Genomic DNA, 24,993 nt, shown 5'->3' with positions numbered 1-24,993 from the left:
GGGGTTTGTGGCTTGAATTAAAGTAAGATTAAAGGTCTTAATACCTAACTGACCCAGAAAGTTGTGCTGACACAGGGCTAAATGGACCAACGTCTGGATCAGAAGCAGGACTCAGAGAAGTGTATCTGAAGTTGGATCTGGGAAGCAAGGTATTCTCAAGGTGACTTCATCGTCCCTTCTCTTCCTGTGTCCTGTGCTCAACTGTGCAACCACCCCATTGTTTGTGCAGCCAAGGGTATACCAGTCTTCTTGAGGAATGTAGCCAGAGTCCAGGCAGCCAAGGGCATTCCATTCTTCTCCAGTGTCAGGCCCAGAAGAAGTGGGTTGTGTGTTAGAACAGAATCTGGCAGTGAGCTTCATGAACCGCAGCTATAGGCCATTGTGCAAGTTGTTTTTCTTTGTTTAAACTGTTCAAACTCTGTTTCCTCATAAAGAACATGAGAACAGTAATATCTGATTATTGTTTTGTTAGTGGAGATAGTGCAAACAACAAGCCTGGCATAGATAGGTTGCTCCAACAAAGCATCTACTGCAGCCTGGGGATGTGGCTCAGTGGTAGGGCAGTTAGCTGGCATGTGTGAACCCAGGGCTAAGCTTCTACCTAACAAAGCAAAACCACACCACAACACATGTAACTGCTGCTGTACATCTGCTGCTGTGATTCCTCTGCTGATGAGTCCTGGTTTGTTGGTTGGTTTTTGAGACAGGGTTTCTCTGTGTAGCCCTAGCTGTCTGGGACCTCCCTCTGTAGACCAGGCTGTCCTAGAACTCAGACATCTGCATTCCTCTGCTTCTAGTGGGCTTCAATTAAGGGCATATGCCACACCCAACTGTGTCACACTTTTTTTTTGTTTTGTTTTTTTTGGTTTTTTTTGGGGGGTTTTTTGGTTTTTTTCCGAGACAGGGTTTCTCTGTATAGCCCTGGCTGTCCTGGAACTCACTTTGTAGACCAGGCTGGCTTCGAACTCAGAAATCTGCCTGCCTCTGCCTCCCAAGTGCTGGGATTAAAGGCATGTGCCACTACTGCCTGGCTTGTGTCACACTTCTTAATAGTGCTACTTCTACCTAAATCAGTGTGACAGTTTGAACATTTATGTAGCTGAAAGAATTCTAAGATGCTCACATGCACACTTCATTTCAAAGCATGCTCTGGCCCTAACAGGAAGAATGATAATGACCCCCAGTGGGTCTTTTCCATTTCTAATTCCACTCATTCTATGGTCCTGCGATTACTATAGCCAACTAATCAACTAAACATAATTATGCACAATTCCAAACATATTATGAAGTAATAAGGCCTTTATTTTTCATTGTGCCCTGAATGCTTGTATCATTAGAGATGTAGAAACAAAATTTAATTTGGGCTCACCGAATGGAAAGTCAGAGGAGTGAAATGGAAGACAAAGACGCCTAGAATTTTCCTTTTTCAGCTTGAAGTAGAAAAACAGCTGAGCCCAATTTTTACTGAGTTCAAAGACCCTCACACCTGCCTGATCACATGCCAGCCGTGCCCTTCCTGCCTGAGGACTCTAGTTGATCCTGAGTCCTTGGAGAGCACACACAGGTTAGGCTTCTGTGATGGAATGAAAATGATCATACAGGAAGCTCTGGGTTCAAGATCCCCTCACAAAGAGGAGGAGATAGATGCTATTTATCAGTACTTTTGGAAGAACTGATCACACCTTTGCCCAGATCCCCTGGACATGCTCTGATTGCCACCCCCACCCCACCCCCCAGCCTGGCATATGTATCTAAAGCCACTGTTCAGACTTAGAAGTCAAAGTACGGAAATAATGCCTTAAGTATATTAATGAAACACAAGGAAGAACACAGGTTTTATATAGTCCTGATAAAGTCAGTGACCTACCATTAGGGGAAATAATAAATGCACCACATCCTATAATCTATAAAATAAGCAGCTAGGATGAATCATTCTTATCTAAGGATGAAAGGCAGTGTGGTTCACATATGAGCCACATGGAACTGAGTTATGCATCTTATCCAACACCCTCGATCTATACCCCCTGTGGAACAGCTGCCAGTATATGCTTTGTGGCAAAAACCAAACAGAACAATAAAGGCTTTCACTAGGAGAAAAGGGCAGAAAATCTCACCGCTGGTTTGGAAATTATTTTAACAATTCTTTCCTGAATAAGAAACTAAAATATGATAATGTCAAACTCTGTCTCTGAAAATGAACAAAACCATAAGTCATTTGAAATTCTGGATGCACCATATCCCACTGTTTCCTCTGCAACCTGCTCTAATTTTAATCAGCACAACACAAGACTACCCTGTGTCGTCCCAGGTATCTTTCTGTATTTGTTATTTAAATATCCTTGGAGAGCAATGAGCACAGCTTCAAGTTCATGGCTCTCTAGATAAAACCACATATGAATGTGGATTCCAAATTTTGTCGCTTCTATTTTACCCTATACGAATATACATTAAATCCTAACTGACTTTACGAGAGTGCTGTTATGAATAAGACAGAACAATTACAAGTATGCAAGCCGGCTAGCTGAAGCTGGCCTTTTCAGGCTCCAGGAAGGAATCGGCTTTTTTTTTTTTCTCTCGCTTTTATGTTTTTTTCTTTTTTTCTTTTTTTTTCCTATGTTTTGGAGATTATAAGAAAAATGTTGAGTTTAGCATCAAGGATAGATTACCCTTAAAAGGAACATTTATCAGAGAAAATATTAATTGGCTGCTAGAAAGCAGCCACAAGAAGAAAGGGAAATAAATGAAATGAGACATTAAAGCCAGAAAATGCAGCTAAGGAAGATCGGAATTTCCTTTCATACAAGTGGGAGCTTGCATGCATGTGTTCATTTCTCCCAAATATCTAAGATGTTTAGATGAGCAACAGCATGTCAAGAGTTTGCCAGGCCTGCTGTGAGACCTTTTCACCCTGTATCCTTCTGACATAATGTTGCAATTCTGCCCTGAAGGTGATGGATACAGATGTGTGGAGAGTATAATCCCTACATATGTGTGAACTGGCTGAGGGTATGTGGACAGAAGTAAGGGGCATGAAAAATGGCACAGCAGGTTCCTGCCAGGGCAATGGTTGGGTAGGAGAATCTCTGAAGGATAAAGCAAAGACAGACATGGGTAGCAGCAATCCTTCCTACCTCCTAAATTCTCAACTGTTGCCTAACAAAGCTCCAACAGAAAGTCAAGGAACAACAGAAAGGATCCAAGAACTGGACACAATGGAAGCAATACTTCATTTACTCTCTCTCTCTTTCCCCAAATCCTCTCTCCTACATTCTATTCTGCTCTCTTCACTCTGATCAAACAAGGAAAGCTGAGAATGTTGGAAACATACAAAATGCTTTCATCTTGCTAACTCTTCATTACATTTTGCAGCACTGCTTATCTCAATTTGCAGACTTTGATATCCATAGGTCTCATCATTAGTATAAACATCAATATTAAAAATAATAATAGCCAAGGTTTGCTGAAGAGTTATTATATGTCAGGTACTCTTCTTGTGGCCCTTCACATTTATTATTATTAGTAGTAGTAGTATCATTATCATCATCATTGCCACGATCTAACTGTTGGTACCTACCCCCAGATAAAGTTCTTAGGGCAAAATTATAATCCCCAAAGTAATGATATTCAAAAAAATACATCTGGGAGATGATTCATTTGTATATAAAATATCTTAGGGTTTCTTTTGTCCTGTTGATGTGATAAATAAAGCACTTTAGTAAAAGCAACTTATGGAAAATGGGTCTGTTTCTATTTGAGCATATAATCAGCCATGGCAGGGAAGTCAAAGCATCAGGAGCTTGAAGCATCTGGTCACATTACATCCACAATCAGAAAGCAGAGAAGCCATCAAGGCTTGCTATTGCTCAACTCCATTTCTCTAACTACACAGTTCAGTAGGTCAGTCAAGGAATGGCTCCACCCACAGTAGGCATGACTTTCACCTCCGTCATGACAATACCACACAGATATTCCTAGAGGCCACTTTATCAAGCAATTCTAAGTTCTGTTCAGTTAATAACTAAAGTAAGCATCATGAGAAGAAACTGGAGGGCTGAAGACATCGTCTTCTTTCTTCCTCCTGAGATAACAATGAGAAGGTACCAATAGTGAACCAAGAAGGAACATTCTTACCAGATACTGAATCTGATTTTAAGTTGGTCTTGTACTTTCCAACATCCCGAACTATGAGCAATAAAATTCTGTTATTTATAACCCATCTACTCTGATATTTTGTTGCAGCTGCCCAAACCAATTAACAAAAATACCACCTCCATTTTATAGGAGAAAAAACTGAAGGTTAGACATTCAAAGTATCCAGTCCAACTGAGTACCTCTTAAGGAGGCGGGGGGGGGGGGAGCAAAGATTCTAACCCTAATTTTCTGACTCCATGGAGTATCTTTGCATCTCTGGCTGTATTATCAACATCCCTACCCTTTCTCTTCATCGAACTTAATAGCCTGTCATGACATTAATGAGTATGGCTGTATAAAGCCCTTAGATGGCGATGACAATGTCAGGTGCTCTATTGATTTCTCTGCCCTTCTCTTTCCCCCATTATCAATAGGAGCTTATAATAGGGTCTAGACTAAGTGTCTTGTTCAATTGCTAACTATTAGGAGCACATACCAGTAAAAACAAGGATTTGGAACAAGTCCAAGAGCATAGTCATCTCTAAGAGCTATCAATGAATAAAGGAGCCAGTCCGTGCTAAGCCCTGGGCAAGAGGAATCTGTAAGTGGACCTATCCTTTCCCAGGGAACTCTTGGAGCATAAATTCACATGCCCAGTGCCTCCTACAACAAATGGATCATGATAATTTAGAAGTTTTCTGTATCTTAAGATACTATTAAGATCAAGGAGAAGCAAGACAAAACTGGGACAGAATATATACAATACACAGATCAGATAAGAAATTTGTATACAGAACATTTAAAGACTTCTTAAAATTAGAGCCAGCTGAGAGGGTAAAGGTGATTGACATCTGATGATGCAATACTGAAGACCAGACTCTCTCCCTGGAACCCACGTAAAGGTGGAGGTGATAGCCAACTCTACAAGGTTCTCCTCTGACCTCTACTCTTACATTTTGCCATATGCATACACATGTAAACACCATACACATAGTAAATAATAAGACAAGTTATTATAAATTAGTAATAAGTGGCAAATATCCTAGTTAATTTTCAATGGGAATAAAGCAAAAAATAATGCACTAAAGATGACAAGAGCCCTGAGAATATAGCTCAGTATCAGCACTCTTGACCTCCATGCTTGAAGCCCTCGGGGTTCAATCCTTCACATTGCTAATAAGAACATGTTGGGTGTGGGGTGTGTGTGTGTGTCAGTGTGTGTCTGTATGTGTATATTTGTGTGTATGTCTGTTTATGTGTCTGTGTGTGTGTGTGTGTCAGTGTGTCTGTGTGTGTATATTTGTGTGTATGTCTGTTTATGTGTCTGTGTGTGTCTGTCTGTATGTGTCTGTGTCTGTGTGTATCTGCCTGTGTGTGTGTCTGTATGGGTGTCTGTGTGTGTGTGTATGTGTGTGTCTGTGTGTGTCTGTTGGTGTAGGTGTGTGTTTGTGTATGTATGTGTCTGTGTGTATATTTGTGTGTGTCTGTGTGTATATTTGTGTGTGTGTCTGCTTATGTGTCTGTGTGTGTCTGTGTGTATCTGTCTCTGTGTGTGTCTGTATATGTATCTGTTTGTGTGTACATGTGTGTGTCAGTGTGTGTGTGTCTGTGTGTATATATTTGCATGTGTGTCTGTGTGTATATGTGTGTGTAAGTCTCTGTGTGTGTGTGTCTGTCTGTATTTGTCTGTGTCTGTGTATATCTGTCTGTGTGTATCTGCCTCTGTCTGTGTGTTTGTATATGTGTCTGTGTGTGTGCATGTGTGTGTCAGTGTGTGTCTATGTGTCTGTGTGTGTGTATTTGTGTGTATGTCTATATCTCTCTGTGTGTCTGTGTGTGTGTGTGTATCTGTCTCTGTGTATATCTGTATATGTATGTCTGTGTGTGTATCTGTCTGTGTGTGTGTCTGTATATGTATGTCTGTGTGTGTGTGTTTGTGTGTGTGTCTGTTTCTGTGTGTGTTCGTGTATGTGTTTTGATGTTACTAGTCATTATGAAAACAAACAGTAAAATACTACTGATTCCTAACCAGAAAAAAAACCAACTAAGAAATACTGAGATTCCAAGAACTGACAAAGGAGAAAGAAAGCACATTGTTCTACAAAGAATTATATAAAAATACATAAAACAATTTTACAGATAGCAACCCCAAACTACATACAAGTAAATGTTTATTAACATTTCATTGTAGTTTTTCTTCTGAACATATTTTTTATCTAAAATCCTCATTATAAATAAAAAGTTGTCTGAAAAAATATATATACAAATCAAGATTCTACATTATTCAGAAATGAATGTCAGCACTGGTAGCATGGTATATATGTCACTACACATCACATTGTGACTAATACTCTCTTAGTTTCAAAGAAACATTCAGGCTTTTTTTTTAACATGCACAAGTGAAATAAAAAGCGATTGTGAGGCTGGAGCAATGGGTAGAAAGGCAAGCACTTGATGCTCTTGCAGAGTACCTGCATTCAGTTCCCAGTACCCTTGTAGGTCACAACGACCTATAGCTCCAGGGAATCCAACACCCTGTTCTGGCCTCCACAGGCACTAGGTATGAGTATGGTGCACCAGCATACCCTCCACACTTGCAGGCACTCACACCTATACATAGAATAGAAATAAACCAATCTTTTTTTTTTTTAAGCAATGTGTTCAAGTATCATACTCCTGTCAAGGAAGATCAGAATAAGCAAGTCATGGAAAAGACAAAACTAAACAGGAGTAACTGAGTTAATTTACCTGTAAAGCCCTTCTTTCCCACAGTTTGAATGCAATAGGTGCTGGCTTCTACTGTGATTTTTTTTTTTTTAATCATTTATCCTTTACCTGGCTTTGCTCTGTGATTCTGTTCCTACATTCTTTGATACTTGGGAACCAGCTTGATATCTGGAAGAAATGTAAAGGGCAGGTGAATCTCCTTCTCCCATAGTAAAAGAAAAGGATGCTTCGGAATTCATGAAGGTACAAGACTGAGTGTTCGATTTACGCTCCTGCTTCACATTGCCAGCTAGACAGACATGAAAAGGCCAAAATAAACAAGTACATTTGACACATTAAAATAAATTCAATATACATTCAAAGGGATCAAGTGAAATCCATAGCTTCATTAAATTTTTTTAAACAATCATTGATTATAATTAAATAAATAAAATAGGTTTTCTTCTTTTAGATTAATTTACTATTTTAGAATATATAGAAAACATTAGAGGTCTCTTTTTAAGTATTTTTTGCTTTGCATTTCTGATGAAAATATATAAATTTCAGGGCACACAGTAATGCACACCTCTAATTGCGGATGTCAGGAGAAGGCAGAGATGGGTTCAAGGCCAGTCTGGTCTATGTAGGAAGTTCTAAGGCAACCAGGGCTACATAGCAAGAACTTTTCTCAAAAGAAAAAAAAAACTAAACAAAAAGTACAACAAAAACCTCCTTCATGGTCACGTTAACAAGATTTCACTGTTACACAATTATACTCATTTGTTTGTATATTTTTGGCTACTTTAGTGCTATAATAGCAGAATTAAAATTAAGTATCTGCTTCTGTTAATCATTACTGCCAGAGGAACCCAAATTATGTAAAACTTTGATTATGATAATTATAATCAGTGATTTTGCTGGAAGTAAGGGAAAATGGGGATTATGAAAGAAGCATACAATTTATAAATTATGGATGTCTTTATTATTGACCCATAAATCTTTGACTCATCAGCTGAACATCCAGCCATTTGTGAAAATAATACAATCAATCAGCTTTGATATGTTGTGTCAACTTTAAGTCATCTGAAATCCTGGCTTTATAGTTTTTCCATTTTGCATTATGAAGCACTGCTTTTCAAGTAGAAAGTTAACAACAACATAGCTCATTCAATGAATTATTATTTGATTTATACCTTAGGAATAATTAGACACATGGTGTCTAGGTCACCTTATACTTCTGCCATGGGCTTTGTACATGTCAAGGAAAAAGGAGCCCCCACGGACATGTAGCCCATGAGACCAGCTTCTTTACAGTAAGAATCCCTACATTGGAATTTGTGGACCATTCTAGTGCTTTCTTTGTCAGGACAGGATTTTGATTTCTCTAATGAATTATAAACTGAGAGCGTGCCTCTTCACTCTTCCATAAGTGTCCAGGTCTGAGTTCTGGATATTTGTTGAGTGATGGTAGAATTGGGGCTGAGGAAATATTGCTTGGTTTTTCTTCTTTTAAACTTTATAAGCCAAGTAAAATAATAAACTTCTGCAAGTTAAATACAGGAATTACTGATTGTGGATATCCATAGAGGTCCCCATCCAGAATGGAGACAATTGACTATTATTCTGCATAGCATCCCAGTTTATGTATCTCTTCCTTCTGCTTCTTCAGTAGAAGGCCAGATTTCTTCAGGCATAAGACATCAAGGCAATTAGAATGAGTCTAGGGAGATACACTTTTATTTTTCTAACAGCTGTTCTCTTGTCCTTTATTTTTTAATTTACTTAATATACAATATATTTTGACTTTCTTTTCCCTCTCCCAACTCTTCTAAGGTCCTCCCTACTGCCCTACACACCCATCTTCATGTCTTCATGTTCATTCTCTCTGTCTCTCTGTCTCTCTCTCTCTGTAAGACAATAAAAATCAAAGCAAACAACCCAATAAGACAAAAATATCAAAACAAAAACCATACACACAATAAAAACAGAGTCTATTTTCTGCTGGGCAACTACTCCCGGTCACTGATCTTGCCCCACAATATGATTGATATGCCCAGTGACACTCCATTAGAAAAAAATTGATTTTCCCTTTCTCAGCAGATATCAAGTGCAAACACTTTATTGGTTAGGGGTAGGACTTTGTGCCCATTTCCCCTTTGCCATGCTGAGAGTTTTGTCCAGTTTGAACTTGTATAGATCTTATGCATGCTATCACACTCTCTGAGATCATATTATGTATCAGCTCTGTTGGGTCTAGAAGACAATGTCTCCTCCTACATCTCTGGCTCCTAGAATCTTCCTGCCTTCTCTTTCACATAAGCCCTTTTTCCTTGAGAAGACAATCCATTCAGAGCTGAGTGCTTCAAAGTGTCTTACTCTGCAAACTATCCAATTGTGGGGTTCTCTGCTAATTTTCAACTTCTGCACTAAGAAGATTTTCTGATGAGGGTTGAGCAAGGCAGTGATCTATGTTTTTATCTGTGAGTCATCAGGAGCCATTTTATTGATATGTTCCTTTAGCAGAATAATAGTACTAGGTTTTCCCCCTAGGGCCTATAACTTCTCTACTCTCAGGTTCTTGGCACTTTAGTAGTATCCCGTATGGATTAAATCTCAGGGAGTGGGCTTCAAATCCACTCAAAGACCGCTTGCTTACTGCCATACCATTTCTCTCAGTGCTGTGCCATATCTCTGGCAGGCAGGTCACTGTTGTAGGTCACAGGATCTATGACTGGGTGATAGTAATGATCACTTTTCTCCTCAGATAGTGTGCATAGCATGAGCCAGAATCATGAATGTTAGTCATTTGTAGTAAAGCTTCTAGTTGAGAACCAACTCCATTTCTCCATGTTCAGTGACATAAGTAAGCAATGTCTTCAGCCATAAGGCCCTCTTTGTCATCTGGTTGTCAATACCAACCAATAACCTTGGCCATAGCATGTTACATTTGAGGTAGCTAAGGGCACCCCCTTTATCTCACCATTCTTAATTACAAAAAGCCTTAAAAATCAGAAACTTGTTCTTTCTTTTGACTTAGTCTACCATTAAATTCATAGGTTATTTTCAACCTATTAATTTCTCTTTTTTTTTTCCAATTAGATGGAGAAAAGCAGAACTGGATAGATGGCTCAGCATATCCAAGTGTCTGTAGCATTAGTCTGGCAACCTGTGTTTGGTCTCTGTGGCCCACACACAGTGGAACACAGTGATACACATATACAGTCTGATCATTCCTGGGGCAAGATGGGAGAGACAGGAGAATCACAGAAAATTTATGAATGGGCTAGCCCAAAATATTGACCACAGCAGAAACAAAAGAAAAACCCAGCCCCAACAAAGTGGAAAGCTACAACCACCTCCTACACTTTGTTCTCTGACCTCCACATGTCCAATAGGGCCCATGTGTGCCTGGGCATACACATACACACATACATATGCACAACTTTCACACTAATAATTAGCAAATAAGATATGGAAAACAGAAAGCTTTTGTCGGGTAATAAAAGCAACACAAAAATTTATTTTTCTTACATTGTATTATAAGTTTTTGTAGACTTCCCCCAGTTTTTTTTTCCAGATTGGCATAATCTGACCAAATATAAAACCCACTGTTTTTCACTGTTGCTCCCCACACAGCTAGATTTCTATTGTTCAGCCTTGCTCACCTTCTTTTCTTGAAGGGCAAGCAGTGAGTGGAATGGAGTGTATGTCTGACAGATTCATTACTATTCTAAATTACTGCAAACCTAATGGCAGTTCCTCCCCTAATCCTCCCATATGTGGGGATGGCCTCAAAACTTGGAAAGTCCTTTCAGAGTGTTCCTGTGACCCAACATGACTTCTGTCTGCAATGAGGTCATGGTTAACTTTTCGGGGAGAGAACATGAGTCCACTACGCAACCACTCCACACTCAAGAATGTAAAAACTAGGGCTGAGTCTGCAAGTGCCATGATCCACTGTTTCACTTAATGGCTTGCTTATTCCATCTTCTATGCGTGGATCTGTGGCCTTTTCCTGAACTCCAACAGCTTCCTACGTGTAAGAGCTAATGGTATTTCATAAAATATCTTAATCTCATTAGCTGAGACAAAAGGATGGACCATCTAGAGACTGCCATATCCAGGGATCCATCCCATAATTAGCCTCCAAACGATGACACCATTGCATACACTAGCAAGCGTTTGCTGAAAGGTCCCAGATATAGCTGACTCTTGTGAGACAATGCCGGGGCCTAGCAAACACAGAAGTGGATGCTCACAGTCAGCTATTGGATGGTTCACAGGGCCCCCAATGGAGGAGCTAGAGAAAGTATCCAAGGAGCTAAAGAGATCTGCAACCCTGTAGGTGCAACAACATTATGAACTAACAAGTACCCCGGAGCTCTTGACTCTAGCTGCATATGTATCAGAAGATGGCCTAGTAGGCCATCACTGGAAAGAGAGGCCCATTGGACAAGCAAACTTTATATGCCCCAGTACAGGGGAACGCCAGGGCCAAAAGGTGGGAATGGGTGAGTAGGGGAGTGGGGGGGAGGGTATGGGGACTTTTGGGATAGCATTGGAAATGTAATTGAGGGAAATACGTAATAAAAAAATAAAAAAAAAGAAAAGAAAAAACACACACACACACAAAAGAACATAACCTATACATCCTCTGAAACATTGTGTGGTTTAGAGAGAAATAGGGTAAATGCCTGAATCAAACTTATGGCCCTCAGTCTTCCAAGAATTGGTGAACAACCTAACCATTTCAGACTCACATAGAAATGAGCTTAAATTCTTGCTCATTGTAGTTTAAATGTGCTCATTACTTTGTGTCCCCTGTACTCATTTTTCCCATCTGTAAAATGACAATCATAATATTTGTTTTGGAAAATGACTCGGAGGATGAGACAGCATGATGGATGTGATAGGATCAGGTTCCTGATTGTGCATAGGCCACAGAAGAAAGCCCAGTCTGAAATCAGACTTTTACCTTAAATCTACACTCTGCAGTTAGATATACTCTGAGGCCCAAAATGTGCTTAGTTCAGTGTCTTAGTAATGTGTCTGTGGTGTACATGTGCATGAAGGTGTTCACACATGTCTGCAGAGGCCAGAAAAGACACCAGATATTCTCTATCACTACACTTTATCCTTTTAGGACAGCATCTCTCATGTTCCTGGAACAAGGCTGACAACCAGCAAGCTCCAGTAATCTTCTAGTCCCTGATCTTCATGGCTTTAGGCTTGCAGACACACATGGGTGTTCCTGGCTGTTTATGTGAGTTCTAGAAATTTGTACTGTACTCCTCAAGCTTGCTAGAGCCTATAGCTGCTGAGCCATCTCCCAGCAATTTTCTTCCTTTCAATTTTTGTATATGCGGCACAAACTATGAAACTCCTCTGTGTCCTCATCACTAAGGCGGGAGTGAGAACACTCCCTGTATTAGACAGAAGTTTTGAAAATTGTAAGGGGTCACACCGCCCCAGCCCTGAGAGCATTGCCTTTGGCACCTGGTATGCTATATACGTTTATATTACATTGTCAGCTATGTATTTATTGAAAATCTTTATTCCACCCGACCAGAACTGTTCTATTAAGTACATGCTGTAGAAGAATAACCAGAGTATTATCTCTGAAAATACGGGAAGTTTGTTCTAATTAAATCCACATTTCATTGGTCTCGCTTCTTGTAGCAGTAGATTTATAGTTAACTTTTTAAAAGCCAAAGTTTTGAATCTATGGTAACATGTTCTGCCTTGTTATTGTACATAAAGACCCCAATTATAGTACTCGGTTACTGCCTTCCAAAGTATTTTTGGTAACAGTTGAACAAAAAGCACTTCAACAAAACCACCATTGTTTTCTTTAGGTTCCAAGAAAGTTTAATTAAAACGCCAACATGATCAAGCAGGCTGAGAATGTTTTCTCATTATTTCAATTAAGAGTCAGTAAGATTTGATTAATATTATTCTGACTGCTCTGGGCTCTGGCAGCGCTGTATATTTTGATTTAGTTATTCATCTCTAGTATATTCTATTAATTATCTCTCTCTCTCCTTCTGCCTTTCTCTTCCTCAGTATAATACGTTGTTTTTTCAAATGGCCTTCAGAGCCTTTTCCTTAAAATAGTAAGAATTATTTCAATTCTACCGTTAATTTTAGTCAAAACTTTAAATACCATTTTGAGCTAATTCATATCTCAGATTCCTCTTACAAAAGAAATGTGTGATATTTTTTTAATGGAGCCTTTCCAGGCTTGATATAATTTACTATGTAATTCAGTGTCTACCAGAGAATTAAAGTGATTATTTATGTTTTCTGGACTCAGACAGTTAGGGAAACATTGGACTCTGCTGATTTTCAGAAACACACCATTGGAATGGTTTAGCAATGCTTTGTTGGTATGCAGAAAACATACTATGTATTAAAATAGGTGTGTGAGTTAATGTCAATAAAATGAGGAAAAGCTGTTTCATCATTCAGCGCTCACCTCAAAATTATAGAAACCCAGGCTGTGTTTAAAATAGTAAATAGACAGAAGTCTAAAATCCAAAGTTATGACTCCCAAAGAAAGAATAACTCATTCTTTTTTATATATGGAATATTAAATTCTCCTGGCTTAATATATAATTTTGAGTCAATGTGTGAAATGGTTTTCTTGGGGGAAAATGCCTAGTTAGTGCTCTCTTTCAGCCCAGTAATTGTGCTGGTATTTTAAAATATGTTATTACACCCAGAGGTTTAGGAAATGGTCATATGTCTTATAAAATGTGAATAAATGTGAGATAGAATTATGCTGCAATTTTTGTGAAAACTATAATTCTAAATTGAATGCCTCTTGTGTTTTTAAACCTCACCTGCATAAACATGAAAATAAAGCATGGGCTTTAAAGAGGAGGGCATCTGTAATTATAGCCCAGATTTCTTAGGCCATTAGTTTCATGCCTGTTTAAACACACACACACACACACACACACACACAGACACACACACTCCCACATCCTACATGTATATCATACCCCATATACGCCCATACAAATTACCGTTATGCCTCCACACACTACACATCACATTACACTGAATATGCACACACATATACCATACATACATCACAACACACACAGTCACACACACACACACACACACACACACATATATGTGTGTATATATATATATATATATATATATATATATATATTGTACACAAATACCACTCATATCACACCACACATATACGTGCCACACAGGCCACATATCTCATGCACACATGCATATTATATACCCATACCACATACATATCACACACACACACACACCATATACATCACATCACATATACACACACACCACAATTACTATACATACCAAACACATGCAGGAACATGCATACTTTTTTGGGTTCTCTTTGAAGAATACAGGCACCTGAGAAATTACAATAAAATGAATAGATAATAGCAAGCACACTTGCTTTTCTTTGCATTAATTTGTCTTTGCAAACATGTTTCCTTAGTTAAGAATTCAAAAGAAGATATAAAACATATCCACTGTTCCCCATATGCCCATGGCATCACAGCTGGAAACCATTGCACATGTTTTGTTTCATGCCCCTGAGTAGCAACTGAAGTTCAGAACAGCATTCTTGGCAGACCTCTTATACACAAAACACTTTTCAAATTCATTTACCACATACACAAAGTCAAAGAAGAAAGGGATTACTATGATTACAAATCATTATGATCTCGCATGATAAAAAGCAATCCTCTATCTTATCCAGCTCTTTCTTGATGGAGGAAAGAGAAGAATCCTAGATGATGGAGCACAGCTTCCAAAAGAGATATGAAAGATGAAAGCTCTCGAATGGCATTAGTGTCAAAAGAAATTCTTCCACTGGGGAATCAAAGGCAGCATCTGAATTCATATTCAGCAATACAGAGGAAAATGCCATGCGTATAACAATCTTGAGATCCCTGGATTTCAAAATGGATGGGAATCAGTCACTAACGGTGTTATAATCCAGTCTCGTTTACGATGCTCCGCAGCCTGTACCTCATGTTTCATCTCAAACATAAAACAAGAAAATATGGGTGATCACTTTTATGGGTGATGACAGACTTCAATGAAATAATTTACATAAAACATTTAGTTAGAGCTTGATATATAGGAGATGCTCCCCAAATGATAGCTTCTATTTCAAAACCAAATAGAAATACTTCTTCTGCCATCCAGGCGTATGGCTTTTTCTTTTTCAAACCCATACCTTAGCAGCTAATAAAATGAAAAGGCAAACTACAATCAGGGAGAAAATATTTACAAAACACACACCTAACATGGGATTAAGTTCAAGATGTACAAGAAACTAAAATATTACAACTCAATAGCCCGGAAATGAATAAGGCAAGTAAAAGATAAACACGGGTCCTAACTAGAAATTCTCAAAAGTCTTGCACACATCATGGGTAGTACCTGGAAAAATCGTCGGTACTACTCATCTGTGAGCATGAAAACATAGTGAGGTCTCACCACCTCAGACCTGTGGAAATGATTTTCTATGAATAAGATGGAAGTGGTTAGGGTGATCATCTAACATGCACACATCCCTGGGCTGTGTCCTAACACCACCTCAAACCAAATGAGGAAGCTCACACCTGCAGTGAAAATCAAAATCATCTTAGAACACATAGTTGTGTTCAAAGCCAACCTGGGGTGCATTATATCTTGCCTCAAAAAGACAATCCAACGCCATACACCAAAGGGACAAAGGAATTCTTCCATACTATAGGTGGTGATATACATCAGAAACGTGTAGAGGAAAATGGTATGAAGATTCCTTAACAAGCTACAATTACAACTACTATGTGATCTAGCAACCTCATTTACCCAGAGAACTAAAAACAAATTTGTTATTTGCAACAATATATATGACTTTAGAAGACGTGACAATAAGAGAAATAGTTTAGGCAAAGACAAATGTGATGGGGAGTTGTTTCCATGTGGAGTCTAAAACAATGAATCACAGAAGAAGAGATTATGATGTAAAGGCTAGGTTTGGAAAGGCTGGTGAATTATTGGTCAGAGTTCAGACTTTCAGATGGATAGGGGGAATAATCTATACAATGTTGAGGCCCATCACATGACAGAATGACTATAGTAAGCAAAATATATTATGATTTCAAAATAAGAAATTTCCAGACATTTCCCCGGAGAAAAGACAAGCAAGCAAGTTTATAGATATGCTAATTAGCTTCATTGATCATTCAACATTTCATATATATGTATATATACATTCATATCAAGTCATTGCATTGTACTTCATAAACATAGTTATCATTTATTAGATAAATTGCTATGAACTTAAACACAAACCTCATGTGCCTATAGGCAAAAAAATATTACCTTAAATTATCTCATCATTTTTATAATTTATTTAACTGAATTATAAAAATATATAGTAACTCTTTTGCTTTTACATTTATAATTATAAAAATTTCTCATTCAAAAATTGCTTATTCTAGTATTTATAAATTAAATTTTAAAAAACATATTTTGCCTACATTTAGGTCTAAACCACCATCGTAGGCATGGTGCCTGCAGAGGGCAGAAGAGGGTTTCAGAGTCCCTTAAACTTGAATTAGAGGTAGCTGTGAGCCATCACATGTGTGCTGGGAACTGAACCTATGTTCTCTGGAGAACAGCAAGTTCTCTTAACAGCAAAGCCACTTCTCTTTTCTTTTTCTTTCTTTATTTTTTCTTTTTGTTTTTCTTTTTGTTTTTTATTTTTGTGACAGGATCTCACTATGTAGCACAGGCTGGTCTCAAACTCACAGAGATCCACCTGCCTCTGCTTCCTCAGGACTGATATCGAAGGTGTGTACCATGACATTCCACTTCTAAATATCTTTTGAAATCAAATCTTTCTACTTTACATATGAAATTTATTTAACAAGAATATTATTACACTGTCATTTTTCCTTATCCAGGGATTAAGAAGAACAGATGAAAGTCATATAATTTAAACTTCTTTATACATTCTTCAATTTTATTTCTAAAATATAACTTACACTAACCATAAGCTCCTGAACACTCAGCAGTTACATTAAAAGTTAGAGTTGGCCATTTTGCAAAGAAAATAAAATGTTTAAACTTCAGAGTTACCTAGAATTTTAAAACAAAGAAAGATTTGAATTTAACAACAGCTTGAACATTACTGCATCTCATCTTTGTCCCTTTGTGATGCTGCATAGCTTTAGCTGCGCAAGCTGTATACAGGCTGCCTGAGTTCCTTTATCTAATCACAGCCTGCCAAGAACCTGTTTCGACACTCACCTGGGTTAATATGCATCTTATTGTTTTCCAGTTTCGAAAATGAATCTTTGGACAGAATCCATTATGCCTGTGTTGGTTTGCCTGAGCAATTGTTTCCCAAGTGCATATTAATTTTGTTATTATTGTTAGCTCTGCTTCCTGTAGGTGCTTGTGCCTTGAATCTCAGCCCAGTCCCTGAAGGAAGACAGTTATGACAAGCTGAAAAATAGATTTTAAGAGCCTCAAACTGGAATCCCAAGAGACCCCGACTGTCCTAGGAACATGTGTAGGTCACACAGTGAGAAATTCTGGAAATAATCCCTAAGATCCTCCAAAACTTTTTTAATTATCCATCATTTCCAACAGGCACTTCTATACCCAAAACCAAGAGGAATCTGTACTTTAGAATATGGCAAAACTATATGCTGAAACTCCATTGGAAAGTCAAGTGGGATATTACATCAGGGTTCTCTAAAGGACCAGAGCCCAATAGAATTGTCTTGGCATACACAGTATTGTCAAAGTGGTTCAACATGGCTTTCTCAAACATGAAAAGCCAAGAACCTTGTAATTGTTCAGTCGTGATGCTGAAGATCTCTCTGGTCTCAGTCTGGTGCGGAAGGCTGCTTATCCACCATTGCTGCTGAAAAGCTAGAGAAGCTGCCTCCAACTTCAGCCTTGGAATCAGCAGTGGCAGCAACAGGGTAAATGAACTCACCAGAAAGAGTGAGAGCAAGCAGGCAAAACAGCCAAGAGGTTTCTTATTGATGTCCTTTTATCTGGGTCACTTCCAGAAAGTGCTACCTATGTCATTTCAAGACAATTCCTCACATATATGTCCCTAGGCCAGCTCAGTGATGGCAATCTCTCACTGAGACTATCTCAAACTGACAACTAAAGATGACCATCATTCATGTTAAGAAAAGAATGAAAATGTGTGTTCTCCCTATACTTCCTGGATTTATCTTTGCATGGAACAACACAGAGATTTTTTTAACCTAGTTTTATATTTCAATAAACCACTATTCCTAGAAAACAAAGCAGCAAATGAATTGAAAAGGAGATATGGGAAGTTTCTGTATCGTGGAGAGCCAACTTTTATCCTATATACAGATTATAATGAGATCTGGTCTTCTGACCTTTCAAGGATTAAAGTCATATCTCTCCCATCGTGGGCTTTATAGACCACTCCATCTCAGAGAGGCTGGCAAACATTTTTCACAAAGGATTCCCAGGCCACAAACTAGGGAATCTGCACCATTGTGATTAGACTTGTTAGGAATTTTAGTATTTTAACACACACCTGACTGTTCCCAAAGATGTGAATTTGATAGATTTCACAAAATAAATTGACTGAAAGTTATTTCTAATAATAATATCTTGAGAGGTTTATTCAAAAAACAAATGTTTCCATTTTATCTCATAGAGTATCAAAGACACAGAAATGAAACAAACTGTAATGTTTATCAAGACATGACCACAGACCCTAGCTAATGTATGAAGCCTTGGCAAGTTGGAAAATAGATACAATTTCCAAGCAATGGCCAAAGGGCTTGAAAATTAAATGACAAGCTTGGAAATAAAGCAACTTTGTTTTATAAATGAGACAGGTAATAGATGTATATAGATTATAGATGCAGACAACTAAAAGATATCTATTATATAAAATAAATAAACATATATTTATATAAAGATATTATCATAATGATACCAATAAATTCTACACGATTTATATAATATAATACACAAAGTCAAAATACATTTCCCTAACTGAACAAAAGAATATGTGTTTCCCACTAGGCAGAGCCAGGGGAGAGGAATATTTGCAGGAGAATAGGGAGAGGAAGGTTTGCAGGAGCCAAGGAGTCGAGAATACCACGAGAACATGGGCCACAGAATCAGCTAAACTGGGCTCATAGGGGCTCGCAGAGACTGAAGCAACAAACACGAACCCCATATGGGTCTGATCTTGGTCCTCTGCATATAACTTATGGTTGTGCAGCTTAGTGTTCTTGTGGGACACCCAACAATGGGAACGGGGAGTGTCTCTGGCTGATTTGCCTACACTTGGAATCTTTTTGCTCCTACTGAGTTGCCACAAACACCCATGATATGAGGGTTTGTGGTCAGTCTTTTCACTCATTTGTTTGTTTGTTTGTTTGTTTGTTTGTTTGTGGTAAGGTTTCTCTGTGCAGCCCTGGCTGTTCTGGATCTAGCTTTGTAGACCAGGCTTGTCTCAAACTCAGAGATCCACCTGCCTCTCCGCTTTAGTGCTGGGAGTATTGGTGTACATTACTACCACCCATGTGCCAAGTCTTATTGTTAGGTCATGCTCAGTGGATATTTCTGGGAAACAGGCGTTGATCTGGGGAGAAAGGAGGTGGGGGAGGGGTTGGGAAGGAGTGGAGATAGGGAAAACTGCAGTTGGAATGTGATGGATGAGAGAAGAATAAAAGTTAAAAATAAACAGTGTGCGTATGTGTCTGTGTGTGTTTTATTTGGCCAACCAATATTCACTGGTCATTGATTCTGTGTTATAATCAGGTGTAGTACTAAATATTTGAAAGTACTTAGATTAAGCCCATTAGTTCTGTGAGTTTAGTCTCCTTTCCCAAGATGCTATGCCAACAAACTCAGTACTGTGACAATGCAGGGACAGAGCTACATCTAGAAAGCCTAGGACCAAGAGTGACAGGGGGAAAATAAAACTTCTTGAAAGAGCAAGTAAGTAAGCTGATGCCTATGACTCTACCCATCACTCACCACCACCACCACCAGCAGCACTTGAAGATACTACAAAGCATGCGCCTCTATCCCGTTGGGTTTATTAATCTCTTGTAACTCTGGGAAGACTTTGACCATAACAGCCAGCTCCTCAACTTTGCAGTTGAAATCCACATTTCCCCACTGATAACAAAATCCTATCATTAAAACATTAGATGCCATGTCTGTGCCTTATATAGAATGAGAAGCTATCACAGGAGTGCTGGCTTTAAGGATGAGTTGAGGCTCTCACCCAGGTCACCTGACTTGAAGAAATACTGAAAATCTACTTTTTGCTGACTGTAATTTCCTCTTGAACTGAACCTTTGAACCACTGAGTCATTATTTTTTTTAAAAAAATTACAATTTGCCAGCCTGTTACTCAGCATTCCATAACATGATCGATGATGTTAGAGGTTTTCAGCTCATTGTATTAATCAATTAAGCACAGAATATAAACAAAAAACAACAACTGTCAGCTGATCTCAACCAATTGCTGATGAACTGCTGTTTAAAACAATTAATAATGAAGTAATGCTTGAAAACTAAGGGCAAAGGCCTAATTGATTTTGCAAAAGTAAGAACACTCTAAATGCTCAATTAGTTAATAATTTGCCTACTAATTGATTTCTTCAAGGTGTCTGACTGGCAAAATTGAGAAGGGTTCTATAATCACTATCCTACTACAGAAAGCTTCTTTCTAGGCATGGGGAAGGTTAGAAGATCAATTTAGATTCCCATTAATGGTGCAGAAAACTTTCTCCAAGGGTGAAAACCCAACTATCAAAAACGAAGGAATAAGAAACGAATAAAACTCTGGGGAGAGTTTTGTGAGGTGAAGCAATGTCCTGAAGAAGACGAATACGTTGGAGGAAAAATCATGAAATGCTGAAAATAACTATCAGAAATAACAGGAATTTGCCACATGCAAAAGGACAAGTTTGAGAGTGAGAGACCCGTGATGAAAATTCTTTTAAACAAGGGTAATGATCTAGATAAAGAGAAATGAGCAGACAAGGATGCCAAGAATTCGACTAATTATATTTTACTTCTGAAGTCCTTATTTTCTTTGTACAAGACAAGTTCTGTGGCTTTCCGGTAATGGAATCAGATGGATGGAGTCTAGATAATGGAACAGGGATGTTAAACAGGGAGGGGCAATCCAAAAGCATCGTGAGGGTGTACTGTAAAGATAACAGTGTGGATGTTGGGAATCTGCAGTTGGCAGCGCTGAGGGTCAGCCACTCTGCTGATTTTATGGAGAACCAGTTCATTGAATCCCCAAAATCTACCATTGGAGGTTGTTCCTCCAGCTGGTGGACAATATTTCTATATTTGAATATGACATGGCTCCAAGGCTGATGTCCCCATTTTCCACATTGTCCTTGATCAGACTGAAAGAGTAGGGGACCACCACAAGGGAGCAAAGGCAAAAGAAAACCCAGACTCTTAATCTATGAGCATACATTTAACAGCTTGTGATAAAATAACAGATTGGGTGCCAAAACCAGAGTGTTTCAAACTAGAAATCCTTCATACTAAAGCAGGCTAAAATCTAGTGGTATGTAAGACGGCCACACAAGTATCAAACTGAGCTGTGAGGAACTGGAGAGGAAAAAGCCATATCCCATAAAATTCCTTGATTATCCCTGGAATCCACTCAGACATCAGATGCTCTATCAGACAAAACTACAGCCCTTTGTTCTCAGTGGGCTTAAAATTTTCTCACTTAGGGACCAGGAAGGTAGATGGCTCAGATGTTCAAAAAGCCTGCTACAGAAGCAGGAGGACAAAATGGTTAGATAGTCGGAACTCTCAGAAAAACCCTGTGGCCATGGCCACCTCTAATCCAGACTCTCAAGAGGCAGAGGCTCTCCAGAGCAAGCTGGCTACAAGACAAGCCATGTGTGTGGGTAAGATGAGAGTCACACTGAGTGACCTTGTCTTAAAGATAAAAGTGGAAGATAGACATTTGAAATGTAAATAAATTAAATATCCGATTAACAAATGGAAGATACAGCAAAGAAGATTCCTGACATCAAGCCCACGCTTCCACATCCATGTGCACGTGTATGCTTGCATTCAGACATGCACCTACACCCACCTGCATTCAAACATTCATACTCATGAAAGGAATGGCAAAATCCACTAAATTGGGAAGTCACACAGCTGAACAACAGATATACTTGGAGTTTTTCAATGGCTTCATTTCGATGACACCCCCACTGAATGAGTTGACACCTGCGTAGGTTACTTTGAATAAACTTTTCAAGGTGTTTTTCCATGATGAATTCTATTATTTATTTTCACACGAGTATACATTCTATGTCTCTCCCTCGTTTCCATCTGCCCTTCCTTTTCACACTCTCTTTCCCTGTTAAGTCCTTCTGGCCTGCCTAGCTTCATGTCTGCATATATGACTTTAGGTCTCCAAGAAAACCTAGAAACCACAAGTGCAAGAAACTAACTAAATACTGTGGTCTTTCTGAGACAGGTTTAATTAACTTAATACAATCATTCCAAGCTTTTGCTATTTTCTTGCAAACTATACAATTTTCCTTCTTTATATATGAAAAATACTCATAGATATATATATATATATATATATATATATATATATATATANATATATATATATATATATATATATATATATATATATATATATATATAAAAAACTTTGCTTACCCACTCTTTTGTTACTGGATACCTAGATTGGCTTCATAATTTGTATATTCTGAAGAATATTGCAATAAATATTGATGTGGAATTATTTTTGTAATCTGTTGACTGGGAGCCCTTTGTGTAAATACCCAGAAGAAAGAGGTACTATTGGATCAAATGGTAGACTTTTTTTTTTTTTTTTTAGTTTGAGACTCTTGCCACACTAACTTCCATCGTAGCTGGACCAGTTTATATTCCAGTGACACCATACAAGGCTTCCCTTTTGGTCTCACTAGAATTTGCTGTTATTGTTTCTCAATGACTGCTATTCTTACTGAGGTGAGGTAGAATTTCAATAAGGTTCTGATTACGTTTCTCTGATGGCTAGTGAAGTTGAACATTTTTTTCCTATTTTGGGGGCTGTTTGTATATCATCTTTTGAGAACTGTCTGTTCACTTCATGAGCCCTCTTTTTGTGCTTTTTGATTTCACACTACAATTTTTAGTTCTTTGTACACTATAGACATTAATACTCTGCCAAATTCCCTAGGTTGTCTTTTCACTCAACTGATTCCTTTTCTGTACAGAATTCTGATTTCATTAAGTCCCTTTGTAGAATGGTCACCTTTCAAAGAACACCTATAGCTGTTGATGGTAGCTAAAATAAGATAAAGGCTTGACACCTCTGTCTTCCTATAATGTATGCCCATTTGACTCTACTCAGCTCTGTAAGTAAGATGGTTAAAATTTTATGGTTCTAACCCAAACCCTCATTTCCTTTGTTTTGAAATTAGAATCAGCATTCTTATTGTCTGTTGTGGTAGTGAATCAGTCAGGCATCCCATAAAAAGTATATGGACATAGCACGTACCAATAAAACCAGGACATCTTTCCTGTCCCCATCTACCAAGTGCTGAACTCTCATGTTGAAAGCCAGTCATCCCTTTCCAGCCTTGTGTGCAACTTTTATACAATTCAAATCTACTAAACTATTCATGTTCTCACATTGCTGCTTTTCTTTCTCTGTCACTATACAAGGGTCAGCCTGGTCTGAGTGTAAATTTAGGGTCAATTTTCCTTTTTCTCTTTGATCTTGTTCCTGGCCATTTGGCTATGTTCATCACTTTTAGAAAGTAACCATATTGCATATGAAGAAAAAAGAGTCACTCTGGCTTTAGAATTCAAAAGTGTTTCCTAACTACTTACCTTAAGCAAGGGGCTTGAAAGAACATTTTTTTTAGTATTTATAAATAACAAGGTACATCCCCTTCTTCCACTAATTTGTATCATAAACTTGTAAAGTCAAGTTCCAAGAGTATTGAGTCAGAATTCCCAAGTGCTAGCAACTAGAACAAGAGAAGTTAGTTCAGCAGCAAGAGAGTGCAACCAGGCAACCAGCAAAACCTCATCTCCCAAGATAAGAAAACAGTATCAACTGCCTGTGTGCATGCACTGCAAGAGGGGATAAGCAATGGAAAAGAGATAAAAGTGAAGTCGAGACAGAAACAAAAGATAGGTTCTGTGGGAATCTGAAGCCCTAAGGTTCTTAGACAGTGAAACTAGCTAGAGGCCAGTCTTACATAGACATTTCCTTGACAGCCAGCTGCCGGTTCAATGCTGTGAAGCACCATAAAGAACACAAACAACACACCCAGGTCACCCTGACAGGCTTCTTTCAGCTCCAGAGATGGCACAACCAGCCATCTCTGGCAGTGCTCCAGTAAATGTGCAGTTGAGAATACGTAAGCAAACAGCACACATAAACTCAGCCCCATAGTAGTATGTATAAGGTGTGGTGTGAGTGGTGCTTGTGCAGAGAGAAAGTAATAAATGACTTTACTGAATATTTGAACGTTGTTCTTGTGGATGGCATGATTTTATTTGAAAATAAATGTCATTAGTGTCCTATAATACCATATTTATTCTTTGAGATAGTGAACCCAGTTTGGCATGTATTTAAATACCAAATGGCTCGTTTTCATTGTTTTTATTTTTAAACTAACAGAAATGTACCCCTGCCCACTCCTTCTTGGAAAGCAAAGGGAATCTGAAATTCACATGCTGCCCATTGTTACCAAGGCTCAATAAAGACCATGTCTCCCACACATGTACAAGTGGAATATAGATGGCTGTTGTGAAAAATGGGGAGCTATTCTTGGTACCAACCAATATTTAGTCATTACTAAAAAAAAAACTTCTGAATTCTCAGAGACAAGGCTTAGATTCAGAGTGGCATAATGAATGAATATAGATTTATGATTGAACACTTAAGAGCTTATAGGATTGACTTGTTGTATTTTGCTTTTTTAAAAAATAGAACCTTTCTCTTACCCTTGTAACTGTACTTGGAGGAGAATTAGAAGTTTATTTTTACCTTAGTGCAAGGAGATAGGAATGGATCAATTCACATTCTTCTACATGATAACCACCAGTTGTGCCAGC

The sequence above is a fragment of the Mus caroli genome, chromosome 5, assembly GCF_900094665.2.
Source record: "Mus caroli chromosome 5, CAROLI_EIJ_v1.1, whole genome shotgun sequence".
Taxonomy (NCBI): domain Eukaryota; kingdom Metazoa; phylum Chordata; class Mammalia; order Rodentia; family Muridae; genus Mus; species Mus caroli.
This window is presented reverse-complemented; position numbering follows the sequence as displayed.